This window comes from Prinia subflava, chromosome 1, assembly GCF_021018805.1.
Source record: "Prinia subflava isolate CZ2003 ecotype Zambia chromosome 1, Cam_Psub_1.2, whole genome shotgun sequence".
Classification (NCBI taxonomy): domain Eukaryota; kingdom Metazoa; phylum Chordata; class Aves; order Passeriformes; family Cisticolidae; genus Prinia; species Prinia subflava.
This window is the reverse complement of record NC_086247.1, coordinates 87,533,972-87,561,541: the sequence shown is the minus strand read 5'-3', so window position 1 is coordinate 87,561,541 and position 27,570 is coordinate 87,533,972. Positions and strand designations below refer to the sequence as shown.

General features: G+C 38.8%; 1 long non-coding RNA gene across 1 annotated transcript in view; it reads right to left on the bottom strand.

Annotated features, from left to right (window-relative positions):
* Positions 1–27,570, bottom strand: part of LOC134552944 (uncharacterized) — a 145,637-nt gene that overhangs the window by 48,619 nt on the left and 69,448 nt on the right. The window contains exon 6 of the long non-coding RNA XR_010080989.1: positions 25,484–25,593. This is a non-coding gene — a long non-coding RNA (uncharacterized LOC134552944). The remainder of the gene's footprint in view (positions 1–25,483; positions 25,594–27,570) is intronic.

Genomic DNA, 27,570 nt, shown 5'->3' with positions numbered 1-27,570 from the left:
CAGACACGGCACAGAGAAAACAGTTAACCTGAGACTTGGAGCTGCTGCTGCCCAAAAGTTTAATAAGGGGCCTAGAACTCCATGGGCTTAGCATTGGGTTAAGTGCAAATAATCCATGGCTTTCAGTCTGCAAAATAAGGGAAGTGAAAGTATAAAAGTGACAACTAATTTGAGAATTTTATTTGGATTAAATTATGTTATGGTGTCACAACTCTCTAAACCAGGGACCAGTTCCATGAACCTCCCATCAACTTGTGAGCACAAATGTACATACTACATTAGGATATTATTTACAATTATGTGGTTATTGATTAAGCTTCATGTCCGTACATTCATAGGTATACATTTTATTGTGAGGACTCTAATTTCACTACACTGTGGGAAGTATGGAATTGATCTTCCCTGACAGATCCAGGAACTTGTCAGGAACAGCACTTGTATGGCTGAGTCTTCCACCACTACAAGTATGCTTCAGTACAATTGTTTTGAGTGAAATCATGTAAGGATATGGCTGAGTGTGTTTCATCTGGCTTCCTTAGCTGAAAAGTCTTTCATATACTCAATGAAAGAGAAGCCTAATCAAATACTTTTGAGATCCGAAACACTTTTCTCCCTAGAGGCACACTCTCCCATCTCTCATTGTAATCAAGGACCAAATTTGGCCTCAAACAGCAGTGTCATCACCTGTGACAACAAAGACTGAGGAAAGGTTGTGTCCTCTGTATCACATATTTTTAACACAATGAACAAAAAAAGTAACAGTTGGGGATTTTGTAACAGAAGATCAAGTTTTAAGACTGTGTTAAAAACCCTTCTGAATCAAACGTTAGAAAGCATCATGCATAGTTCCTAAAAACTGATCTTGTAAGAATTCATGTGTCTTTTGATTAAAAAGGAAAGGCAGGGTGATTTTGTGGTATTTTGTTCAATTTTAAGCCAATAAGAGGCAGTAGCTTCATAAAGGCATAGAAGTCAAAAATAGCATTCTGTCCTCTCTCTACCTGACTGATCTTTGTTTTAGACAAGAATATTTAGGAACAGCTCTAACAAGATGTAGTGTTATTTCATTTGGACATGAAAAGTTATGAAAATGTGTTTTTTTCTAGGGATGTCTCTCTCTGCCTATATGTATATGTATGAACACATATATGTATATATTATATATACATATATATATTTAAGGGTGCTTTGAGAAACTATTGCTTTAAAGGAATGAGAATAAAACTCAAATTCTTTCCATTTCTAGAAGAGTCCCTATTTGAGGACTGTATATTCAACTAGCAAGACAAGCTGTTTTTTGTGTTGTGGCTTTACAACTAACAGCTTCACTGACTTTAAACACAAAATGGCAATTTTCATAATGGACAGAAAATAATGACCAAAGTGACTGAACTTTCATAGTAGCTAATCCACTTCCATATGCTTGGTATTAAGGTTAATATTATTATTGATATCCTTAAAGTTAAATGCTCTGGTGATCAAGACTCCAGAGCACATCTTGGTTCTCTGTAAGAAACTGTGTCTAAGTTCCTTACTGTAAAAAAAACCAAAAAGACCTTTTCTTTGTATAAATAAAACATAAGAAATTATGCAAAAAAAAAAAGGGTAAGCAAAAAACAGCAAAAAACAGATGGTGGTGCAGAAGGAGAAAAAGTGCAACAGACTTGGAAAAAGGAAACAAAAAACAAATAGGGGTCTTAGGGTGACCCAGAGGACCATTCCTCTTTTTAAGGTGGTAAAAACATTCTAAATATCCCACTCAGTCATGATGACATGCACACACAAATTAAAAAAAAAAAAAATCAAATCAAAACAAAAACAAAATAAATAAGTGTTCAGCCTCTTATTTAGCTATGTCTAAAGCTATTCTGAAATTTACGACAAGATCAACATTGGGTTTCCCTCTTAGTAGATAAGGCATTTCTCTACAGCATAGGGCACAATAGTAGATGGTAGGATGCAGCTCACTGCAATAACAGGCATAAAGTACATCTTGTTTGGAGGAAAAAAATGCTTTTCTTTATATAAGTTGAAAATCTCACCCTGTAAGTGTGCCTGCTACACTTTATTAAAAAACGTAAGAATGAAATACAATCAAAAAATCCAATTTACTTAAAAAAAAAAAAAAACCAAAAAACTTTGAGCAATGCAAAACTGACAATTACTTATGCTTCTAGACACAGGGCAATAAAGTTTTAAGAGCCCCATCTGTCATTGCACCTGAGTGCCCTTCACAGCACGTATGCACAAGTGCAGAGGGCTGAATTCAGCACTAACATAAGTGGGGGCACCTGCAATGGAACTGTTTATCCCGTGCCAGTGGCAAACCAAGCCCACAGCGTTCAAAAGGAAAGATTTTATAAAACACAACAGAATCTGCTGATACGAGTCCCTTGAAAATTGTTTAATGACTGGAAATCTTTGAGGGAACGGAACAGATGAAGTTCCTCAGTGGCTTTTTACAATAGCCACTCCACTAATGAACATCTGGAGTTCTTGCTGCTCCCTCAGTTTTTATTCAGTCTAATCCGTACTGCATTAGACCTTTATGTGTTCATGATAAACTGGCAGCAAAGACTGCCTTAAATAGAAAGAGAGGATGAAGACCATTTTTCCATTAACAATATATTTCCCTTTGGAGTCAGAGGAACATTATTGGTTTGCTCCAAAAGCAGAACATAAACTGCCTCCTATTTGTGAAACGTTATTATTATGGCTTCTACCTGGAGATGTTTCTTGAACAAAAGCCTCAAGTCTATTCCTTCTCACAAATCAAACTAAGATACTGCATACAAGCACAGGTCCACCATAAGCTACATTGGAAAAATTAATTCACACAAATTGCTTGATTTAAAGTGTGTGGTTCTCACTGATTTTTCAATCAGCTGCTCCTAAAAGCAGCACTGCTTCAGTTCAGCCCTTCTGCAAGGACTGAGGTGTGAGCCAGCAGTCACTTGGCTTTGAACACTGCACTCTGCTGGGAGAAGGTGGTGCTCATAGTCCACACTCCAAGGGGCTCACAGTGACTGAAACACAGTTTTTTCACTGGTACAGTCTCATGGAAGTCAAACAGGACACAGTTCCTTGTTCTGTCAGAGCTCCAACTTCGAATGCTTCCATTCCATTTGATTATTAATGCCCTCTTGCAAACATGGCCTGATTCCTAGGCAATTCCTCCAAAATACCACATGAAAACCTAGAAATTTTTTTCCGAAAATGTGTTCCACTTCCCTGCTGCCAGCCTCCAAAGTCCATCATGGAGAGCAGAGTCCTTGCCCTCCATTTCTTTATTAGCAACTCACCCACAGCAATCTGGTAATCTGAGGGTAGTCTCATCCCTCTCAGAATCATTGTTTATGTTCTTCCCTTTCAGCAACTATTGTATAAATAAATATCCATTCAAATGCTCATTAATAAGGAAACACAAGGCTTGTAAACCTAGTGATGCTATGCTGAAGATTATATTTGCAAGAACGTTACTGAAAATATCTGTATGCTACATTCAGCCAAGCCTGTTAAAGCTCTCTCTCCTCAGTGTTTTTCCTCTGCTTTTAGTGCATTGGTATTCCTTCCAAAATTGTACTCTTAAATGACTTCTCACCTCATTCAATTGTTCAAGCATTTCCCTTCTCCTTTCAGCCTTCCCTTCATGAGTTTCTCCACACATTTTAAAACCTGTCCTTTGTAGCTTATTCACCACCATAATACCTGCTGGTTGCATCTGACCCACCACATTCCCCTGACATTTCAGGTGCAGCTCCCAGACTGATGTAAGTGGCACCGACTGTCACAGACCTGTGCTCCTTTCCCAGCTCCAAGAGCCCCCAGGCTTTGATGCTTCATTATAGATTTCTTTACAGTTTTCAGTAATCAGCCTTTTTTTGAGTTTCAACAAGTGCCTAAGACAAGTCTTGCAAATTTTCCAAACTTACTTTTCTTTCCCCCTATTTTTCCTTTTATTATTTGGCAGGCTAGAAAAGTTATGAGTCCTCTAGCACAGAGGCAGAAAAACTTTCTCTGCATGGGGTAATGCTGTGCTGGGCTCCAGCTCAGAGCCTTAGCTCTGACAGTAAGAAAGAGAGCACATTAGTAGTGTATCTCTCTGCTCCTGCTTTTCTTTTTGGCAAGAACTGCTTCTCTGAGCCAGCAGGTGTTTAATGTTATTAAATTTATGGGTAGTGAAAGCTGTTGAATTTTAAAACATCTGGGTAACATAAATTATCAGAACTCCTTTCCTTTTCAGTATATGGCTGAAAAATGGTTTCGAGATCTGCAGAAAAGCATTAGCAGCACTGACAAAACTGTTTATTTTTGAATATTTGACCATTTGACTCTGGCTACCCACAGGGATCCTCATACTCATACATAATAGTTACAGTGCCCATAGATTGTGAGCTTGGAAACAGGCAAATCTCATCAACATTCAGTTTTTGGTGTGTTCCACATGGATCATGTAATATGCCAGAAAGTGTCAGCAGCCATGGGTGTTTCCCACATGGTGGGCAACCTTCTGGATCTGCTTCTGCAGGGTTTGGCCCACATTCTTCTTCCTTACATAGGTCTGGCTGCCATAGCACATCACAAAAACCATAACAGGGGGAGGGGGAAGAAAAGATGAAGGAAGGTCTTAATTTGGAAAAGTTCACTGGCTGCTATGGTGGGAAAGAGCTAGGGAATAAAGTGAACAGGTCATAAGAAGAATGCAAAATGATTTGAAGTATTTAATTTGCTTCACTGCCAACCCTCTTGACTTCAGTAGAAGCACTGTGAGTTTCCAAGGCACTGAGGATCTGTGGCCCAACAGGACCGAGGATGGATAACAGCTATTGGATGATGATCTGCAGGATGGTTTCTATCTTGGAGAGTCTAACCCTAATTTAGGTAGCTGAAGGCTTCTGAAGCCTCACTGATTCATCACAGACTTGTAGGCTGCCTGAGACAAGACCCTGTTTTCCCAGAGTTTGGCACCCTTGAGCATGGGATGCACTCAGGTTGTGAATAGAGAGGCGATTGACAATTTCTGCTGGAGCAGATCCAAGTACTGCTGGCTGAGCTGCTCCCACAAGGATAAGCATGTGGTCCACATAGTGGAGGAGACAACAAATTTGCATCTGTGTGAGCAAGACTGATATGACAAAAAATCAGCACAATAGATGAAACATGAGGTCCAATGCCCATTAGAAACATAATTCTGATAGCATTTGTTTTCTTCTCTGTGATACTCTTCTGTCACCTATTTCCCCTGTCACCCATATTTTCACTATTATTTTTCTCCCCTCCATCAAGGTTCCCTAGAGCTCAGAACTGATCACCTCTATGAGGAATTTCAAGCCCATAAATTTAATAAACAGAATAAATACCTCAGTGGATTTTTAACAGTCATAATCATCAATGCATGAGGAATAGAAGCCAGGGAAATAAAATGCGTCCCATAAATTTTTTTTTTCTTTAACAGCAGTTATTTTAAGCTTTGTTACACCAATGTGGTTTCTATAAACTAAGAATATATGTTTCTAACATGGGTATTTTGTGTCTGGTCTACATTTGGAGTAACACAGGAGATAAGAGAAAAGACATTACTATTCTTTAGTACAACGTAATGTGCACTAGGTAAACATTTCCATTAAAAGTACATAGCACATGCACAACTAAATATTTTCTCTGATATGACTGTTTGATGGAACAGTGACCTATTTCAAAACACTCCTGATTCAAGGGAAGATCAGATACAAACAAAAATGCGATGTGTGGCCTCCAGCTTTACAGTAAACCATGTCTGTTTAGGACAAAAAAAATATATTTGGGATAATATTACCAACTGGACAACGAGTGAGCTGAAATACTGGTTAGGGACATTATCTCTTGACTAGCCTCTTACACCTATGATTTCTTTTCCCCACAACAGAGCAAAAAAAATACTATAATAAAATAATAATAAAAATAATAAGCCTGGAAATTTCCAGGTCACCTTGGTTTGGTCATGTGGTTAACCAACCTGAATGTTTCCGTTCCACAGTTTTGCAGATCTCAGGCAAACACTTTCCCCACGTGGCCGTGCTTTCCTCAGCAGAGCAGCCAATTCTGCCTGCCCTGCTGCAGCTGTGGAACATCTGGGTGGGAAGATCCTTTGCCCCCAGCACTCCCAACAGCACAGGGTGGTTATGGATTTGAATGGTGCACAGGGAGTATGATTTGGCTCTCTACATTTCCTGTTGTGAAATTTTGACCTACTCTGATTAATGTTTGTTTTTGTATGACTACCAAGTTATTGGAAGTTCTTTTCCTCCTACCCTCACCTTGTCTAGATACCATGTATACAGACAGACACATATATATACATAGGCATTATTAGACATATTATTTCAAACCATTAAAACACATGCTTTATAATAAAAAAACCTCCTCTTTTCTCAAAACCTGTGGAAATTCTGAAGGTTCAGTTTCATTCACTATCAAAATCCTCAATTATGAAAAGTTTTACTTTTCCAATTTAAACTGACTTTTTAACCAAAAGCAAAACAAACACAGGCAGTTACTGTTGGCACATGTTCTTAACTTTTTTCAGCATTTTTTTACCAGCCATTCCCTTAAGCTACATTTCAAAACCACAGCTTATTTTTTCTCCTGTATAAAGGAAAAGGTTCTTTATGTCATTTTCTTGACTGCACAGGAAATCTATCATCATTTTTACTAACCAACTACTTCCCTTCATTCATCCCCAGATCTATGTCTATTGTTAAATATAGTGTAATATAGAATAAAACCCTACAAAATAAAGTGGTTACCTCATCTAAAAATCAGGTTTCTTTGTTAACTAGTGATTTTCCATGACTCTCAGTGCCTGAATAATATCTTAAGAGCTTAAGGCAAAGAAAGAACTTAAAGACAGCATTTTACTTATTAAATAACAAACACTCCCAAAATATTCAGAGAACAAACTGGAACAATATTAGCCTGCACGCTATAAATCTACAGTATTTTAATATTTTTTTCCCCTCCATGTGTCACAGGGTATTTCTAATACTAAGATTTGGTGGATGTTCACCATATAAAAGGGTGCTTAGTGAAGAATGAGGTTCTAGCAATGCATTTTTTATGATGTGGGACTGCCAATGTGTCTTACTCTTCAAGTGCCCTGTTCAGGACACTTCAAAAAGGTGATAGAAATACCCACTTCAACCCTCCAAAGGTGCCCGCAGAATACAAGCAACCCAGAAGAGTGGCTGAAAATATTAATTTGTTCTCAAGGACTGTTTAGGTACAGCAGGATTTAGCAGTTGGGATCAAGGGTTAGTCCTAAATCAGCTCTTTGATCAGAGGACAGTACAGCTGGGAAACTGAGGCACAGATGCACAGGACACTAGACTAGAAACAATTCAATATCAACACAGAGACAATTAAGGAGTAGGGAATTTAGGAATCTAATAACCCATATTGGAATTTAGCCAAGATGCTGAAACAGATGCACAAGGCTGTTGCAAGGATGCTTTGTGTATTCTTTATCATTTTAATATCTTATGTTATACCATATGGTCCCACATTTCAATCATTGCAATATAAGCCACAAAAGAGGTAAAAGAAACTGTTGAAAAAACATTTATAGAGATTAAATTCCCTAAGGATCTTTTGGGTCTGGGATTTTAAAGGCATTCCATTCTCAAAATGCTTCTAGACTTAAATAATCCTGGGGTGATATCCCTTTCTCCAGGGCACAGTTGGAAACACAAGACATAGACTGTGCCCAGTGATAGAGCAAAGTCCACAGACCAAAGAAAAATAGAAAAGAAAGACATTCAAGATCACTTGAGAAGGCCTGTGGCAAGAAAAAGAACTATTCAGAGCAGGGGACGTCAGGCCAGGAAAGAGGATGGCCAGGAGAAGCAGCCAGGAGAGTCACCACACAGCTGTTTCCTCCTCTGCCCCCTCTCCCAGTGCTTTGTCCTTTAGCTGACTCTGGCTCTGTCTGCTTTAGTAGGCTTCCTGCTCTTTGTAGATTTAAACAAATTCTTTGTTATTTGCTTATATGCTTTTGGCTGTTTGCTTTGCAAAATGCCTTTTAGTATCCCCGCATTTCTGTCTCATATTTACCTGCCATTAATTATAATCCTCTTCATAAGCTGAGATCTTCCTTTCCGGTGCAGAGACACATTCAGATTTTCCAGAATTTTGCCTTTACCTATACCTATTATTTTGCAATCCTACTATTTGAGTTGCTCTCTCTCTCTATCTCTCTCTCTCTTTTTTCTTTTTTTTCTTTTTTTTTTTTTTTCTTTTTTTTTCCCCTCCTAGGGGTAGTCATTTATTACTCATTTTATGGGATGTTTAAGTAGCCCCCATGCTGAGCTGCAACACTTTAATTTCCTCACTTTTCACCTTAACATCTTTTTTACTAGCTTCCTCATTTTTAAGCCTCCAATTTAGTGCACAATTTAGCATCAGTATACTGGTTCTCAGTATAATTCATCCTCTGAGGACACTTCTATTATACTATTACTTAAGCACATCTGCATTAATGTCACTTTTGTGTGGCTGCATTGCAAGGCAGAGACACAGAATCCTGCTCTGTGTCAGCCAGCTTGTCTACTGCTCATGGGGCAGCACACACTGAACACTAAATTTGTCCTGATTTTAAAGGGGTCACTGGGAGCTCTGTCCCAAAACCAACATGACCAGATAAGCAGTTTTGCACACAGTGGATTGGGAGGTTCCCAGTGCAGAAAACATGGCCCTGAGCAGGTGCTGTAAGGGTGGTGGTGGGGCTGAAGTTTAGCTGTTTTGCTTGAGGGTTTTTTTTCAGTTTCATGGTTACACATGTGTGTTCTGTTCAGTTTGCCTTTGCACGGGTATAAATACACAAGAACTCTTAGGGAAACAAAACGTGGCCTCATTTGTTAAACTCCAAGGTAAGATAAGAGGAAAGGGGAAGTTGGGAAAGGTTTTGCAATCACCTCTCTTATAAAGAATACAGTCACTTCAAGAGACAGCAGAAAAGAAAAGAACATCACACAAAAATTCAGGGATATTGGTAGCTTTTACTGAGGGCTTACAACACAATGCATGTCAACAGAATATCCCTTGACAGAAAACCCTGATAATATTTAGTATCTTCCAGAGAAAAAGTTGATTTCCTCAAAACCTGAATTTGTGATGGTTATTTTCAAAGGGGTTTTCAAAGGGGTTTTAGTCATCAGTACCTCTGTGCTCTCTTAAGGGGTATGGCTTTTCTTTGTGGAATTTTATGCTGTACCTGCTTTAAGATGACATGAATCTTTGTTCAAATGCTTAGACCTCATTCTAATTTCATGTTTATAGTAATCCCCTGTTTCAATTTTATGGCTGCATCTCTTACTTTGCTTTCAAATGTGGAGGATAAGTCACCTGAGCACAAAAAAGCAAACAAAAAAACCCGATGCTTGTGCATAGTGTAACCCAGTAAAGTTGGTTACTTTATTTTTTGAAGCCAAGACCAGCTGAAAGTTCAGATGTGCATTTATCACAACAATGGAAAACACAAATTGGCTTGGTTTCCTTTTCTTTTCTTATGAAGTCATTACCAAACATATTGCCTTGCAACCCTAGGGATTTGGAAGCAGTCAGATTTAGAACAGGAATAAAAATACTAGGATTTTTTAGCAATAAAAGAGTGAACTTGAAACTACAAAGGAAAAAAAAAAAAAAAGAGTGAGAAAGCCAAAAACAGTGATAGAATTGAGACTGATGGCTTTGTAATTGGAAATAATAGAAGAAGGAAATTAACAGACTTGGGAAATGTTTTAGACTCATGGAGAATATTAAAAGTTGATTCTTTTAATTATGAAAAGGGAAAGACCAAAGCTGTAAGGATTATAAATTTACATTTTCTTCAGTAGGAAAAGGGTTAAAATACAAGTGACAAAGCAGGAGAAGGAAAACAGGGAAAATTACAAATCTGATCTGGCATTTTCTTAATTCCACTACTGAACAACTCTGGGACATCTTGAAAAGCTCATTGTGTGGAGAAAGCATCCTTTGACTCCTGTTGGTATCTGAGATGCCATGAACTGTGGGCTGGTCACTGCAGCCAAAAGTTTTGGTGGCAGAGAAGGCACGTGGGATGGGGCAATGCAGAGCAGTGGGAATGGCAGTCCCTCCACCCTCCTCACCACCAGCCTCAGCTGCCCCAGCTCAGTGCCAGCACAGAAAGGTGCCAGCACAGAAAGGTGCCAGCACAGAAAGGTGCCAGCCAGCACAGAAAGGCGCCTTCAGCTTGTCTCTGCCATCCCTCCCTGAGTGCCCCTCGCTTCTTGGGCAGCTGCTGCTTTTCCAACTGCATGTTGATGAGTGGTTTAAGCTCCTGTAAGAAGGAAAAGGTAATATTCCAGAAGACTTGTGCTGCAATATCCTTCCCTGCTCAAAATATTCAACAGGAATCTAGAAATGTTAAGCCATTGCCTATCCAATAATGTCCTTAAAAAGACATCCTGGATCCAGTTGCTTTATGATGCTTCTGGTAATGCACATCAATAGATAGTGATAGAATTATGTTCCAAACCCTATCCAAAATGGTCCATAATCAATTTTTTTACCTTATAGGAGATTCAAAATTCAATCATCTGGAAGCCTAGGCAAGAGAAAGCTATGTTTAAACATCATCCCCTGCATGCCTGCAGAGTATAATACTTTTTAAAAGCTCATTTGACATATAGAAAAACATTTCACTATCCATAAACACAGTAGCTCTGTGTATAAAAGAGTGGCTAAATTAAACTATCTGAATGAAAAAAGAGCTGAACTACGGGAGAAAAAATCAGCTGAGTTAAAATGAACGAAAGTTGAAGATGTTTGTATCAAATATAAAGAGTGAGGCAGGAAAAATAGTCTTCTGAAATATTCATGTCCTGAAAACATTTAAATATATATAAAAATCCCAGTTTTTTACTTTTATCAGATCATGACTTGGTCCCTGGATAGGCACATTTTGACCCAATATCTCTCATTCTGGGATCAGGGCTTAAATGACCTATTTGGATCTTAGATAGAGCAGCTGCTCTGGGGAGACACAGACTCTCTGCAGCATCTGTCTTCCTTAATGGAAAGCAACTTCTTATTTGTTTACCTGCAGAAGGCTGCAAGTGCCATTAAAACAGTGTTCAGGAACAGTTTCAGTGTCATGTCCTGAGATGAGAAATTTCCTTTGATGTTTTACATTGGTTTCAATCAGGAATTTTCAACCTACTTTAATTTTCCTGTATTCCTTGCACCAAAAATAACAGTAGGAAACCTGAAACATCCCCAGTGTTACCAGAGTTGTGAAAAAAGGAGATACCCAGCTTAGTGAATTATTTCCAAATACTACTGTAGTTTTCAATGCATCCCTAGTATAAAGGGGAAAAAAGTGAAACCTAATCATTAAAAGAAAACCTGTTTGGATTGTTTGAAGTGTGAAGGTCTTGTGTTTTGTAGTTAGAAATTACACTTCTTGCATGTTTGTTAATCTGATGCAGGTTTTTCCTTTTCTATCCCTCTTGCTTTTAATTTGTTGTGCCAGTCAAAGTTAACATTAGGAAAAACAACAAATATAAACCTTGTAATTTATATGCACTCATGTTGTACACCATAATAGCTCTCATTTTGGCAAAAGTTAGCAGATTGTTCTCTGCTCTCAGGAGGAAATAGCATTCATTTTAGGTTTTAATGGAGCTTTAGGGTTATAGTAACTCAAATTAAACTAAATCATCATGAATTATTTCTGAATCCCATGTTATGTGCTCCCTTTTCTTCTCTTTGTTGGTTTGTGAACATGTGAGTTTCACACACTGGCTACTAAAACTTGTGCACTAAATAATGCACAGCCCCTCAGTTTGAATTGGAGCAGAAACACATCAGACCATTCCTGAAATGACAGGAGCCCTGTCCCAGCAGCCATGCCACATGCAAACTGGTGTCTGGTGTTGTCTAGGATAACAATGATGTCATGGACATATAGAACAGTGTCACCACAGGAGCAACAGCTACAAGTACAAATTCTCATGCACTGGTAATTCCACTAGAACACTGCAACTTGTACTGGCATTACATCTTATAAATAGATGAGAAACTAGAAGCAAGTATCAGCAGAGTCAAGTAATTACTGCTATTTGGCCAAATGCAGTGTAAAATTCCAATAGTATTTTGGAATAGTTTTTCTGCAGTTGAAAGAGCAAGACATTCAGATCTGTGAATAGAAAACTTCAGGTTATGTTTCTCCATTTACCTAAAACTTGTTTCAATCTTGAATGGGAATGAACAGAGAGTCAAACCCACTGGTGTGTGAGTTCAAAAGTGCATACACCAATATGAGAAGTTAGTTTTAGCACAAATGTCTGTGACATTAACGATAACCACCAAAACATAAATTTTATTTTAATGTTTTTCTCAGGAGGTTGGCATCCTTTCTAAGGTATCCTCTTGAAAGATTTGTCTGTACTTGCCCTTGTGCTCATACAGCTGAGAGATATACAGATTTGCAGTACTTTTCAATGAGATTTGTCAGCTATTTAATGAGACAGTAGATTAACTCTACAGCATTATGAGGAATCACAGGGCTTGATGATATGCCAGATGGCTTTGGGAACTGCTTTTGATCCAGACAATTCATAATTTCTACATCTTTTTGATATGTTTGGTCCAGAAAAAAATTCTATTGGACTTGAACCACTGAAATTGCTTTTTTCTTCTACAGCCCAACCAGTCGGAAAGATTAAATGTTTTTTGGACTGTACTTGTTTAGAAATCATAGGAGGTTCAAAAGTTCTTTAGTTCTTCTTTTCTTGTAAAATTTTGATGTATGCAGTGATGTGAAGTCAGTGTCACTTCCATTTTAAATGTTAAATATGTATTCTAAAGTGGATCACAGGTACTTAGAGGTTCAGATTTTGTTACTTGTGGTTTGCTGGCACATTTTATTCTTGGTTAGAAGCCATTTAAGATGAATAAGAAAAAGGATAAATAACTTCTAGGCTATCTACACTTGACATGTTATTTCTGCTATACATAATTAGCTATGGAAAAACAATCAAAGAACAAAATACATGTAACCAGCAAGTTATTTATGGCTGTGGCTTTTCATCCACTTGGCATCAACTATGTGATGAATCATGAACCAGGGATAAGGAGAACTGTTGGCTTTCTACCAGAAATAAGATTTCCTGCACTCCACGTATCTTCTCACACAGAAGATACTCTCACCAAAAGCAGTATAGCTTCAGACAAGGAAAACCCAGGCACTTTGAAAAGCCACCAGGGAGTCAAATGTCTCCATACCATGCCCAGCACTGGTAGTTCACAGACTAGAAGCAAAAATGTAGTTTGACATCCTTTGGACAAATTTACTGAAGTAACTTGACAAAAGGTGCTACTGCAGTGGCAGTGACATTCCTAACTCTCTATTTCTGTCCTCTTATCCCTTCTACGTAGCTGTATCTTCTGCTAACAAAATTAGGCTTTTACCTTGCAGGCCACTCTACCTGAGGCCACTTACGAGGAAAGAAAGAATGACACTTTTCATGCAGGTGCACTGCATAGATTAATAACCACTGGCATCTAACAAAAACAAAACAAAAAAAATCAACATTTTGGCTTACCTTTATGATCTTGAAAGAAACTAGAACAGTGTGATCTTAGATCTAAGAAGAAAAATCAAAAATGATCTTTGGCAATAAAAAGGTATATTCTGCATTACTTCAGTTTCACTGACAAACTCAGGAGGTTAACAGCTGTAGATGTGAGATGTTGGATAAAAGGAATATGCAAATCTGAGTAATAAGGAGGCACATATAATGGAAACTGATGTACCATCCGTTTTTGGTATACCAGTACTCACTCATTAGAGCCATTACCTACACAGCAATTCTTCTCACTTCCTTCCTTCACACTATTTCATTTCTCCTTTAAGAAGTAGGTCTTAATTCTTCCTTGTGCTTCAGTGTTATAACAATGGCTCTCTTTTTCTTTCAGTTCCGTCTCCTGTTTCCTCACACACTGACAAAGACTTCTTCTGCCCATGATTCCTACTGGGTCTTTTCCCTACATAATATTTTCTAATTCCACTCATTTTCCTTTCTACAAAGTATAATCCTTCCACAAAAGATTTAATTATCTAACCCAAGTATGTGAAAGGATGTTCCCACAAGTCAGGGTAGTGAAATGCAAGAGTTGGCCCCATTATGTTTATTTTACACACAGAGGGGAGAAAGGGAACCTCTGTGATGAGAAAAACACAAAAAGGAAAAAAATTAAAACTAACACTTGCAGTGATTTCAGCCCCAGTGGAAAACACACATTTATTGGGAAGAATTCTCAGCAGTAATGCTGGAAATCTAACATTTTCTAGTTCAATTACAACATCGGATCCTAGATATTGGTAAGAGGCTTGTTTCTCAGAACTTTGATACTGAATCAATACTGTGCTAACTTGTGATGCATTAAAACAGTGCAGGAGGTGTCCAAATGTTATTAATAGTTTCATAGCCTTCCCATCTATTCTGCCAGACATACTTAGTTATTGTCAAAATTACTGTTTTATTGAAATAAAAACAAGCACGTTATGGACTTACATGAAGTTGCACTTTGAAAGACAGCCTAACGAATTCCAGGGAGCCTGACTGCACACTCAGTGTTTTTTCCTTCTCTCTGCACCGTGATCACAGAAATTCAAAGGCTTCACTTTACCTGTGGCCTGCTTTTGAACAACAAGAATGATGGTGACCCCAAAACCACCACCATATTTTGGGCCCGATGCAGGTTCAGTGACATTTAAGAAGTAAGTACTTGGCCAAGTCCCCAGATAAGACAGTCAAGCACTTCCACATGGGATTAATCTTCTCCCACTTCACAGACCCACAGTGGAGGTCTCTGCATCCCATCTGTTGGTACAGACTCCCTTTCTACTCAATGCAGAAAAGTAAGCACTCGCAGGGTGCTTACAATTCACCTGCTGTGCATTACCAGAGGAAAAACAGTGCTAAGAATCACCTGATTTTTATTGCAGACCTGCAAAGGCAAGCAGATGGAGATATGGGCACTATTGATCCCTGCATTTGGACAAACAACTCCCAGCCATGGTGTATAAAACTGAGGAATATGGATGGTCTCTTCAGCCTTGTGTCCTGGAGCTATTCCATTCCTCTTCATTCTCCGAGTAGCCCTATACCATGACTTTTGTATTTTTGGCTTTGTTTTCATCAGAGTCTTAACTGCTACCTCATTGGACTGAATTTCCATGCTGCTCTCACATTGAGGCAGCTCACATAACTAATTCATTTCCCTCCCCACGTCTTCTAATTGATGATTTCCAGTTTCTTAGAAGGACACTATTGTCATAAGTCACTTGATGGTTAGGTATTCAGAAAATCCCATCTCACATTTCTCCCTTTAAAAACTTCACCTATGTTTCCCTGTCTATTTACACAGTCATAGACTCTGTTAGGAGCCTCCAACACTATAAATTAGAGCTTACTGGGATGACTGAGAACTTCTCAGTTTATTTTTATGAAATGGATTATTCTCAGCTGGGACCTAGATGTTGACCTCATTGATTTTTCTTTGCCCACATGGGCCACTAATGCAGCACTGGAATGTATCATATTTGACTGGACACAATCAAAGCTGCTGAACTTGCCTATAACCACTTTTGTGTGTAGTTCTATTAGACTGAGACTCCCTGATGCATGTGACAAAGTTTCTTTCCATGTTGGTGGAACAAAAGGAGAAAAATTTCACAATATTTGGCCAATCATAGGATTAGAGGAAGGAATTTTATAATGTAAATACCCATCCAAGCAGAAATCATTGATTTTTAAGGAAGAAAGAGCTATATAAACTTCATATGGTTAAAAGAATGCAGAAGCAATTATTCATTTTTCTCATCTCCAAAGAATTACTAGATTACTACCATTTCCTTCTTTAGGATTAGTGCTGATGAGATTGCAGCTTTAAAATCTGACCTATTAGTGCTTGCAAAAATGACACTCCGTTAAGAAATAAATTAATCATTCATCTATGATGGTCACAAAAAGCAGTGAGGTTTTTCTTCTTCTCCTTTCTTCCTTTCCTAATCCTTGGATTTTACCTATAGCCTGCATGCAAGTAATGCACATTAGTCAATTAATAAGCTGTTAAATGACAACAGTTCCAGGCAATTTAATTACTGTTGGTAAAATAAGAAATGAGTTATTGCATGTCAGTAACTAATTTCAGCTCCTTTCCTTGGAACAAATCAACTTTGAATGTGATGGCTTATTTGGGAAAAAAACCCTTTTTCTTCCTAGCAAATGCAAACTATTTAGTCATTTTTTTGAAAAAAAATGTAAATACCTTGTCAAAATCTTCTGCCCTTTGCTCCTAATTCCAGGCAAAGTTTATTTTAAAAACTAAGTTAGTTTCTGCAAATAAATATTCTAAAAAACAGTGTGAGCATAAATAAAGAAAAAAACCCCATGCAACCCAGAATGCTCTTCCCTCCATTTCAGCCTGTATTTTTATATCATAAGTATATTAAGAGGAATGAATTTTAACCATCCACTGAAATACATAATTGTGTATTAAAACAGACTTATTTGCTGTAGCTGAAAGCTGAGAGTTTGCCCAAGAGATAGCAACGGCAATTGTGCATTAGCTTTCTTTCCTGAAGTATCAAGAAATAATTGAATATGGATAATAACATCTAGCAGAACAATTTATAATCTTACATTTTAATAACTCCCTATAATAAAAGGACATATCTAAAACATGTTAGTAGGTGCTGCTCTCAAAAGACAGCAGCATGGTTTGCAACCTCTTCTGGAGGAAGAGGAAACACCTATTTAATATAATCTCTTATTAATGTTGGTACTTCTTCATACCAGAAGGAATTCAGCAGTATCCCAGTGGCTCCACTGCCCTCGTGCAGGCTCTGTGACATTTCTGGAGTGAGATGAGTCCACCACAACTCTATGACTACAGACAGCTTTCTCAGAAACTTTATTTCACTGTTCTGTGATATTTTTTACAGGGAAAGAAGTCACTTCTAATGCAAAGAGCTCTGAGAAAATTTCATTTTCCTGTCCTTACATACGTGTGGACTGCTGAGCAAATGACTAACAGGCTCTTGAATGAGTGCCTAAAAGGAAAGCTGGGAAAATCACTGGAAACATTTTGTTGGTTTTTTTTTTTATCCACAGCCTATTTAACAGCTTCTCACTGCTGGGACTTGGTGCTTGACTGAGGGCTCCTCACCAAAAAAAAAAGATTGTACAGATAGGCTTCATGAAAGCATTAGTCAATGCAAAGATTGCTGCAAATAAATCAAGCAAAAAAATGTGGCACCAGTAGTACCTTTGCTTTTGCAAAATCTTCCAAAAAATACATTTTGATAAAAAGAAGTTGCACCAGTTTCTTGAAGACTTAATAAGAGTTACATGGTAATCAAACTGCAATAGTTCTTACAGAATCAAGCCAAGTGATAAAAGGAAACCAGTTTTATATTAATGGTCAAGAATTGAGCTAGTCCAAAGCTCTCAAACAAAACAGTTTTCACTTGAAAATCACCAGTGCAAAAGAGCTGCTTAAACTCAATTATAAATTCAAAGCTCTAAAAAAAATAAAGCAAACAAAAATAGCCTTTACACCCATACATTCCTGGAAATGTTCATATTTACTATTTATTTATTTATTTGTTTTCTCAGATATCATAGACCTCAGTGGGTCCAGAACACTTACTGTATTAGTCTTTATAGGCTAAAATCCAATGCGTATTAGGTCAGTCAAAACATTCCTTTTGTCTGGCCTCAACAGCCATAAAATATTAGAAAAAGGGTTAGCTAAGAACCTCCATTTCCATCCTCCCTGTGAAGTACCTGTCCCTCACTGTATAATAATATGTATGAGTCCTTTAATAGTGAAATTCAATTTGACTCTCAAAGGGAGCAACACAGATCCGAGAACTAGCACAGATCAAGATATCAATGAGTGACTGCATCAGAGCATCAATCAGATTTCCCAAGTGGTCAAAAATTATAGCCTCACCTCTTCTCTGTGTTCTTTACTGGAAAGACACTTCTTACAACTGGAAGCTCTGCAAATAAAATAAGCCTCTTGTGCCTCTGGCCTCTGCACTGACAGAAGGGGGAAGCAGAGGGGCAGACCCTGATCTATTCTTTCTGGTGCTCAATGACAGTAGCCAAGGGAACAGACTAAGTTGCGCCACAGGAGGTTTAGGTTGAATACCAGGAAAAGTTTCTTCCCCCAGAAGGCTGGGCACTGGAACCGGCTCCCAGGGAAGTGGTTGCAGCACCAGCTTGAGAGAGTTCAGGAAGTGTTTGGACAACTCTCTAAGGGACATGATGTGATTCTTGGGGTGTCCTGTGCAGGTCCAGGACTTGGATTCGATATTCCTTGTGGGCCCCTTCCAACTCAGCATATTCTGTGATTCTGTGAAGCCCCAAAGTCTCTGGAAATTTCAGAGACATCAGCTACACCCAGGTGCAAGACAATCTCTACACTTTACTCAGATGAAAACACTGGAGACTATTTGAGAAGGCCAGACCTTTAATCCCGTTTCACTGTCCATTTATCAGACTCTAGGCTTATCTTTTCTCTATTACATACCTCTCTTCATATTTTATTGCTGTAGCAACCACCTATTGTAGACTACCTGTGAAGCGTTCCCTTGTCCTGCAACTCTGATGGAACTGCTCCATTGCACAGCAAATCACGTCTTACCCAAACTCAAGAAATTTTGTCTCTGCTTTTGTACTTATTTTGCTGTACTCTTTATTACTATACTATCCTGTACAATTTCACTGCCACTCTTCTGAATTAAAATTAATACACAGAAAATTATGCCACTCTAATAAATGAAAATTAAGTGCACAGAAAGAATTAAACACGTGCTTACCAGTAATTACTGTTCATATATGACAGATATTAATAGTAGTTTTGCTGAAGATAAAGTCTAAGAAACCTTTCTAAAAATAGATATTATAATTGTGAGGCTGATCTAAAGACTCACCAGAACAGAGATTTCCTAGAATAAACCCAGCAATCATCTGCAGTATGAGAGTGCAAACAGCTGAACAATTAGGAGCATTTCTGTGTACAGAATTACTTCACTAGTAAAACAGTCCAAGCTTCCTCTCTGCAGTTCCTTGATAGTTCATTCCTTGATGTAACAATCTGCTTGCTGCTCTCTAAATACAGATACAATACAGACTACCCTGGACAAGAGTTATTGTATTTCTGTTCATGACTCTGTGGGCATGAATAATCCTAGCTTAGATGCACAGAGAATCAAATAAAGTTGATATTTTAGAATTCACCTGTCATAACGAGAGGTGCCTAATAAACAATCAGCTCCAGCAATATCCACTTTGTTGTGCAAATGCAGTGACTGTCTGATGCATGCAGTTCATCACTCTGTGCTTTCTAAGACAGGAGGAAAGGCTGTTCTGCACAGAGTTACTGCACATTAACTATAACCAGCCTGCCACAGTTATGTCCAAAATACTCAGCAGTAGCAGAGTATCATCCTGTCTGTCAGGGCAGAGCTCTTGAAAATATTCCAAACCTATGAAGTCCTGAGGCACAGATTAATCCCAGGGCCAGGCAACAGGTTTTGGTGCTCTATTGCTTGAAGCTCATAGAATTCATCAACTAGACAAATGCATTTGCAGGTAACAGGACCCTCCACCATCATAATACAGGGTGCCACTATGGTCACTGCTTTGTCAAAAGTGCTGGGTTTGGTTTTTTCCAGCCATATTCCCACTGCTGGGAATCAATAGGAAGAGCAAAAAGAATGTTTTAATGTTTATGGCAAGGAATAATGGGATTTGCAAACTTTCTGCAGTACAGTAAGATCTTAAAATTTTACATATTTGTTTGCAAGAAGAAGAAAAGAAATCCATCTCTCCTTCATCCTGTCTACATTTAAGTCATGTCTAATGCAATTGCTTCGGACATAAACATTTCTCACTAATACCCAGTAACTCCAAGATTTGGAGCCCCACTTACGAGCATATGCTTTGCCAGAGACAACCTTACTGCATTTTTCAAGTGTTACAGCTGCAGATAGACTCCAAGAAGGAAATTACCTTTCTGATATGCTCTGAATACTTTTGCCTTTTAACTTTTCCATAAAGAAGCAAGAGCTTCTTTAAGTGTGCTTTAGTAATGAGCTGGATGATACCCTTCAAATCAGAATGAAGAATTCACACAACCTGTAGTATAGTTACATCTCTATTAGTTAGGAACACATTTTCAGTTGCATAGCAGTTGTCTTGTGTTGGCAAGTCTCCATATATTTACAGGGCAAATGTAATTTATTGCAGAAGCAATAATAAAGAGACAGAGCAGAGTTAATAACAGGAAAACTACAGTCAGACCTACAGTTTCTGCCACAATGTGTTGTCTATTTATTAAAAACTACTTAGTAATAAATAAAAACATCCAATGGGATCCATAAGGCTGAGTAGCATCTAGAGAACAGAAACAAGAAATATTGTAGGAACTACCACAGAAGAATATGTCAGAAAGCCTCTTGTCACAGGCACTGTCCACTATCTTTCCTCTCGTCTCACAAAATGCCTCACAAGAGAAAGGACAGGAACAAATACTGCCTCAGGACACAGATTACCCACTATGTGCTATTTCAGGCAATAGGCCACAGGATTTCAGAGGGACATTAGCAAGTGAAATCGCCATCCTAGAAAGGACTTTGAACCCAAAAGGCAGGACATGAAATTTTAGGAAGTACCCGATTATCACTGTTCTTTGAAAATCCAGCTGAGCAATGCCTAAGCATATATAGAAGCCCCTCTTTAGAGATCTGTCCCTCCATCCTTTTTCTAGTTATCAATAGTCATAAAGAATTATTACATAAGAATTCTTTCAATATCAGACTATTTAAAAAAAGTCTATCAGGCATTTTATAGTGCAAATATGTCTTTTTAGGACTTGCAGAGGGAATGAATCCAGGAGTTATTGTCCATTCATCCTTTGACCTCTCATCTTCCAGAGCCTCTGGCACATCTACCCTTTTCCTTATGCATTAGCTATTAAAGGACCAGACTTCAGAACTGCTTTCCAAGGAAACTCACGTTCAATCCCCCACTTATAATAGAGATTTACAGTTTAGTTATCTATTGTGAATAATTAGTCTCTTGAAAATTGCTTTGGTAACATTTAATGTGACACGGGTTCTCTGCTATGCTCTCCTTCCATATTTCAACATTTTATATTGTAGCTCCCTTTTGACAAACCCTATTAACCAAACCTTCCAGGCCTTACTGAAAATGTCAGGCTATAGAAAACAGATAAGAATTGTCATTCTGCAGTGCCAGCAGAGGCCTTCTGACTTGAATCTGGCAATGCTTTACTAAAGCTGTAACTCACAGGGCACGAGAAGAAACAGCATCAATTGTTAGGGCAATGTAAAAGTGAACATAGCAGGATGTTTTACAGTTTGCTGTGTTCTGTAGTTAGCTGCTATCTTCTCTTCCTCTGAAAACCTGCTGAAATTACAATCTTCAAACAAGGCAATGATGAATTGAGAAAGGTTAGAGAAGTGTCTGGGTTGCAATGCAGTGACAGTGCAGGACCAAACATTTCAGAACGTATTTGGTCACAGAATCAGTTGCTAAACCAACAATTTTAAGAAGCACATTCAAATTCCTATGGTCTTATATTCAGAAGTGGCTTTCATTTTGTTGATAACCAAGATGAAGTATGGAATTTAAATAATTTTGTATATATGGTCTCATTTCAGTATTTGAAGGACTCAGTAGCTAAAGACTAGAAGATTTTTTTTTCATGTAATTTGAAAATTTGTAATCCTTTAAAGAAAGAAAAATGCATTTTCTTCTTGCAGACAAAGAATCAAAATTTATCATTTTTTTCCATTTTCAGTAGCTGCTTCACATCATTCTGCTCACAAGACCAGATTTTGGAAATAGAGCTCCTGGACATATTGCTGCCTGTAAGGATGTCCAGCAATGAGATGCTGAACAGCCATGGCCTCTTGCTTTGACTTCCAGAGTTTAGGCATTTTAAAAAGACAGGCAGCTAGTGCTTAACCAACCACAGCCATACTCAAAACATCTCACAGGAAGAGCCTGTTGTGGCTGATCACACAGGCAGCCAGACAGACCCCTTACCTCATATTGAAAACCACAGATATTGGTTTGAGTCTCTCACTCTCAGTTCCTTTCATTACACATGAAATAATGTGCTTTAACATGCTCTGGTACATCCTAGGTATCCAGCTGCATCCTCAGGCTCCCAAATCAAGTTTTAAGAACAAATAGAAAATTATGCAGACCGCCACCATCACCTGCTTTACCCATGCTGGAAAGCCAAGCTGGAGCAATCAGAGTGTGTATCTTGGGAAGCAGACCTAAAAGAATTACCAAGGCTTCTCTCCCTAAAAATTGGTCCTTGCTCATAGCTGGGTACATTCAGTCCATCTAGTCTGGAGTCAGGAGTACCACATACAAATGAATGAGACATTTCTTTCTAGAGGTAGTTCAAAAGGAAGAAAATAAAGTAATTGCCATAAAAGTTGTTGCTCACATCACTACAGTCATATCACCTTGGGGCCTGCTGGTCTAGGACAGGTGATCAAAACCAAAAGTCCTTATATTTTGTGAAAGGTAATGTCAGCAGCTGCACTCACCAATAAAGGGCTGCCACATAATGCTTGTGTCATGGTAAATGATTATAGGCAGACAGATCTGTTGCTTTGTTTTAATCAGTTACTTAATCAGCTTCCTTGGAATGAACTGGTTTGGCTCAACAGACTGAGTGACAAAACTTGTCAAAGCAGAGGGTGTAATAAAAATGTACTGATAAATCATGGCATCGTTCCTTTTATTTACCCTTTTGTTTCTATCAGAGCAAGTTAACCTCAGCTCCTTCCATTCATCTTTTGTTGTTATTGCTGGGAAATTTAGTATTTTGCTCAAGATGTTTCGCATGATGAATTATTAAAAATCTTTAACTGTTGGACAACCTTCTAGAGGTATAAGATTTTTTAGGAAAAAAATTATCCCTTGTTTTGCTGTGAGGGGAGACAGCTAATGAAAAATGGTCCAGAATTATTGTGAAACAATTGTCTGTAGTGTAATCAAGTCTGCTTCTGCCCTCCAACTACTCCAAGATATAATGATACATGTATCATTAAGCAGCTGCTATGGATGCCTGAGGAAACTGGTAGAAATTTGTACCTATTGTTTTTCTTTCTCTATTTCAATCTGCTCCTTTACACTCCTTCCATCCACTTCCCACTGCACTTTTTAAATGTTACAGGTTTGGGGAATAGCAGCTGGGAAATGCCCAGCAGAAGAAGACCTGGGGGTGCTGGTCGACAGTGGCTGAGCATGAGCCAGCTGTGCCCAGGTCAATGGCCAGTGGCATCCTGGCCTGGATCAGCTGCAGTGTGGCCAGCAGGACCAGGGAAGGGATTGTCTCCCTGTACCTGGCACTGGTGAGGCCACACCTCAAATCCCGTGTCCAGTTCTGAGCCCCTTTCTGCAAGAATTATATTGAGGTGCTGGAGCAGGTCCAGAAAAAGGAACAAAGCTGGGGAAGGGTCTGGAGCACAGGTCCTTTGAGGAGCAGCTGAGGGAGCTGGGGGATGTTTAGCCTGGAGAAAAGGAGGCACAGGGGGACCTTATCACTCTCTAAAACTGCCTGAAAGGAGGGTATTGCCAGGTTGGTATTTCTCCCAAGTTACAGGTGATGGACCAAGAGGAAATGGCCTGAAATTGAACTTGGAGGGAAGGGGAGGTAGGATTTAGACTGGATTTTAGGAAAAATTTCTTCACTGAAAGTCAGTATTGGAACAGGCTGCTAAGGGAAATGGTGTAATTATCATCCCTGGAAGTGTTAAAAAATGAGTAGATATGACACTCAGGAACACAGTCCAGTGGTGGACTTGGCAGTGGCTGCTGGCTGTACTCAAATTTCTTTTCCAAACGGAAGGATTCCAGGATACGCTATACTCTTAGCTGGATTCTACCACTGGCTATACTGTTGTAGCCCTTCACCCAAAGGCATGTCTGCTGTCTCTGGGAAAGGACAATCCTGGACTAAGTGGCTCCCAAATTATGGAGTCTTTCAAATAAGCATTTTTAGGGTTGTGATTTTTAACACAGCAGGTAGAGGGCAAGGGAGAGTGCGTGACTAATGCTCAATTGGAAGAGCTTAGAAATTAAACAATTGTGTTTTTCAATGGTTGATGAACATTGTGCTATTAAAGACTATAACTAGGTGTGTGGGATTCTCCTACCCTGTTCCCTGCCCCCATGCACATGGTCTCCAGTTGACAAGTTTTCCTCAGCAAAGGTATATGGCATGCTCTTTTGCAATAGGCTCTTAGGAGGAGCCAAAACCACTCCTGGTGGTTGACACCTTCCACAGTAGTCTATTCAGTACAGTATTTTGAGGACTTTAAATAATAACAACATTTAACAGCAGTTTAGTTTATGTCCATTTTCATTCTCTTCAACCAAGAGGCCCCAACACAAGATGTAGGAAGTAGCAAAATACTGGTAGTACTTACTGAAAGAAGGAACATGGACGTGAAGCATTTTCCTGAGCCCTTTAACAAAATAATTCAAATCTGGTCTCTAACTTTAGTTTATTTTTTTAAATGGATAAGCTGTCACCAGGGTGCCTGCCAAGAGAAATTAATTTCTGGCATATGTTGCAGAACACTAGCCTTAATTTTAGTCATCAACAAGAACACTAATGTGATCATTCCAGCACACAGATACTCAAGAAGGTGGACACTGATGAGTGAGTGTCATGGAAAACCCTATGGAGGGACCTCTTTAATAGGTAGAGGTGCTTTATTTGTACGTGGCAAAAGTCCACAACAGCCTGATTCTCCTAAGAGAGAAAGAAAAAAACCTAAGCAGCTCTCAGATAAATTTCTGTGTGCTGGCAAAGAGCGGGTAAGAGGGTAAAGCTGCGTGAAATTTTCCTGTTGAAACTTGAAATAATGCTAGATCAAATCCAAACCAGCCTCCAGGAGTAAGTGAAGCTCTGGAATACTTTCAACCAAGGAGATTTCTCCTAGATTTTGATTCTGTTTAAGGGCAGATAGGACAGTGTGCCTCCTCTCCCATCCCCTGTGGCCAGACACCTGATCAAGGGCCTCACTGACTGCAAGGTTTCATAAGCAATCAGCTTTATTCTAAATCTGCTACCATTGATTCAGTGACAGAAAGCTTTCAAAAAATTCCAGCCCAGAGGATCTGCTTTTATTTGCACAGAACAAAGAAAAATCTAGACCTTTCCACACCTAAAACCACTAAGATTTGTTACATATGATTTAGCATAAGCAGTCAGAAAACATAGAGTCTGTGGCACCAAAAATAATTTTGCACAGATAATTTCAGAGAAGTTCTGGAGGTTACTGCTCCAACTTACAGTCTTAGGAGCAGTTGAAGAAAATATTTGAGCAGTTTGTTCAGCTAATTTTACTTACCATGGTGATGTAGATGGGACTGCATCATTACACCAGACCGAGAATGAGTCAGCTGGAGCACAGGTACTTGTTACCTCCTGGTTTTTCTTTCAGAGCACATGGGAAAAGGCCTGGGGAGACAGGAATAGCAGAGTCAGAAACCAGACAGTGAGAATTCATCACAGAATGTCAGAGGTCCTTCCATCCTGTCACAGGCAATTCTGACTGTTACTGAAGGAAGAAGGAAAGCTGCAATTTTTATGTGTTCAAGGTACCAAAAACCCTTGTACTAGCCATACCACAACAGAAGCCAGATCTATTGGGATAGGAATACTTGATTTCAGCTTTGAAAATGTGTTTTTGCCAACAGGACGCTGGCACAAAATATTTTCCAAAACATAATTAATTAAAAAAACCACTAGTAGTAATCTGTAAAACATCCATAATGTGCAAGTCTTATGGTGCTCTTTTTTCATGAATTAGTAAAAGAAAAGGAAAAAAATGTCTATTTTTAAAATTATTATTGATTTTGCTTGTCCATATCACTTCAACTTTGACCCATGAGATTTGTCTCTTCTGTAAGATCAATACAAAGCATTGGACCTTATAGGTTATAATTTTTCACATCCTCTAGATGACGTGCTATGGATTCATATTTTAGTCAGAATTTCCCCTTTGCAGCCAGGCATTGATGATTCTGGAAGCACTCATATTAATTTAAAGAAACATAATTAAGGCAGTAAATGAATGATAATTGTACTTCTTATTGACTGGGAAAGAAGAGAAGACATTGCAATTCTCTGTTCTGCGTAAATTTGACAATTTACATACTACTGTGAGATTTCTGACAGAAAGAAGCACCCCTAACCCAGAAAGTACATCTCTTCAACAAGGTCATTCACAAAGCAGCTGAGGAAACAACATTTGAACATCAAGGCTTCACACAAGACACTGCAAGTTTGCAGTCTATGCCTTGTCCAGTCCCTGAACTTTGAAGCACTTCTTGATGCCAGTTCTCCGTCACATTCTCAGAACAGAGATGCTTACTGTCTGTAGGAGTCACCAGTTCATAGTTACAAACCACAGTTACAAGTGGGAGAAACCAATAGATCACAGGTCCTTTCTTATTGCCTGGGATAACCTTCCAGCATGGATAAGCCTCCAGGCAGCACAATTCTTCTGTTTGTGAATTCTGTGCTTATGTTGAGAATTTGTTGACAAACAACACTAAAATAATTATGGGGTGCTTTTAAACCTCTTGCCCCTCAAAGAGTAAGTAACCAGTCAAAAAGACTCTCCTCACAGACAAATTATTTTCTTCTAAGAATGATTGCGCAAGAATTTTAGTCTGAATTATAGAAGGAATTGTGTGGTTTTTTACTTACCAAGTAATCAATAAAAGTTGTGGGAAGCATAACTTGGGACTGCATATTAATCTTACATTCAGCCTTCCTTGCTAGTTTTCAGCAGGACCTATTCATCTTGCTGAGTCTATAGGAGTGATTTGTTTCATCTGTACACACCATGCACCACTAAATATAAAATCAACTTCTTTTTAACAAAGTGGATAGCAGCATGAGGCCCTCCCTGAAAGCCTGGGCCCTGGCAAGACCGTTGCAAATGATGAGAAGTTGTCAGCCTGGAAAAGCAACTACTTCATGGCACAAGCCACACTGTGAGCAGATCAGTTTTGAAAAGAAACACTGTTGGTTTCTCCTCTCAGCAACTCCACAGATACCCTGTGGACCTTGTGTGATGTGACATAATTGCAGGAAAGCACAGTAACACAGGAGCCTAAGAGCAGCCAGAGTGGATCTAGCCACGGGTCTGTTTAGCCCAGTGTCCTCTATCTGACAATGGCCAAAAGTGGATGAAAGAACCAGGTAACAGGAAAAGCTGTACAGAAAGGTGCTTTCCCAAAATGCTCTCCCAGCTTTTAACTAGGAGATGTTAAATTCAACAGATGTGTCTGCCATAACCACTATGCTTTTTATCCATAAAGTTACCCAGGTATTGAACCTGTGCTAACATCTGATTCCAATCACCCTGTAGCAGATAGTTTCAGTGCATTGCAGTGTACTTAGTAAGCACTGATTTCTTCTATGAAA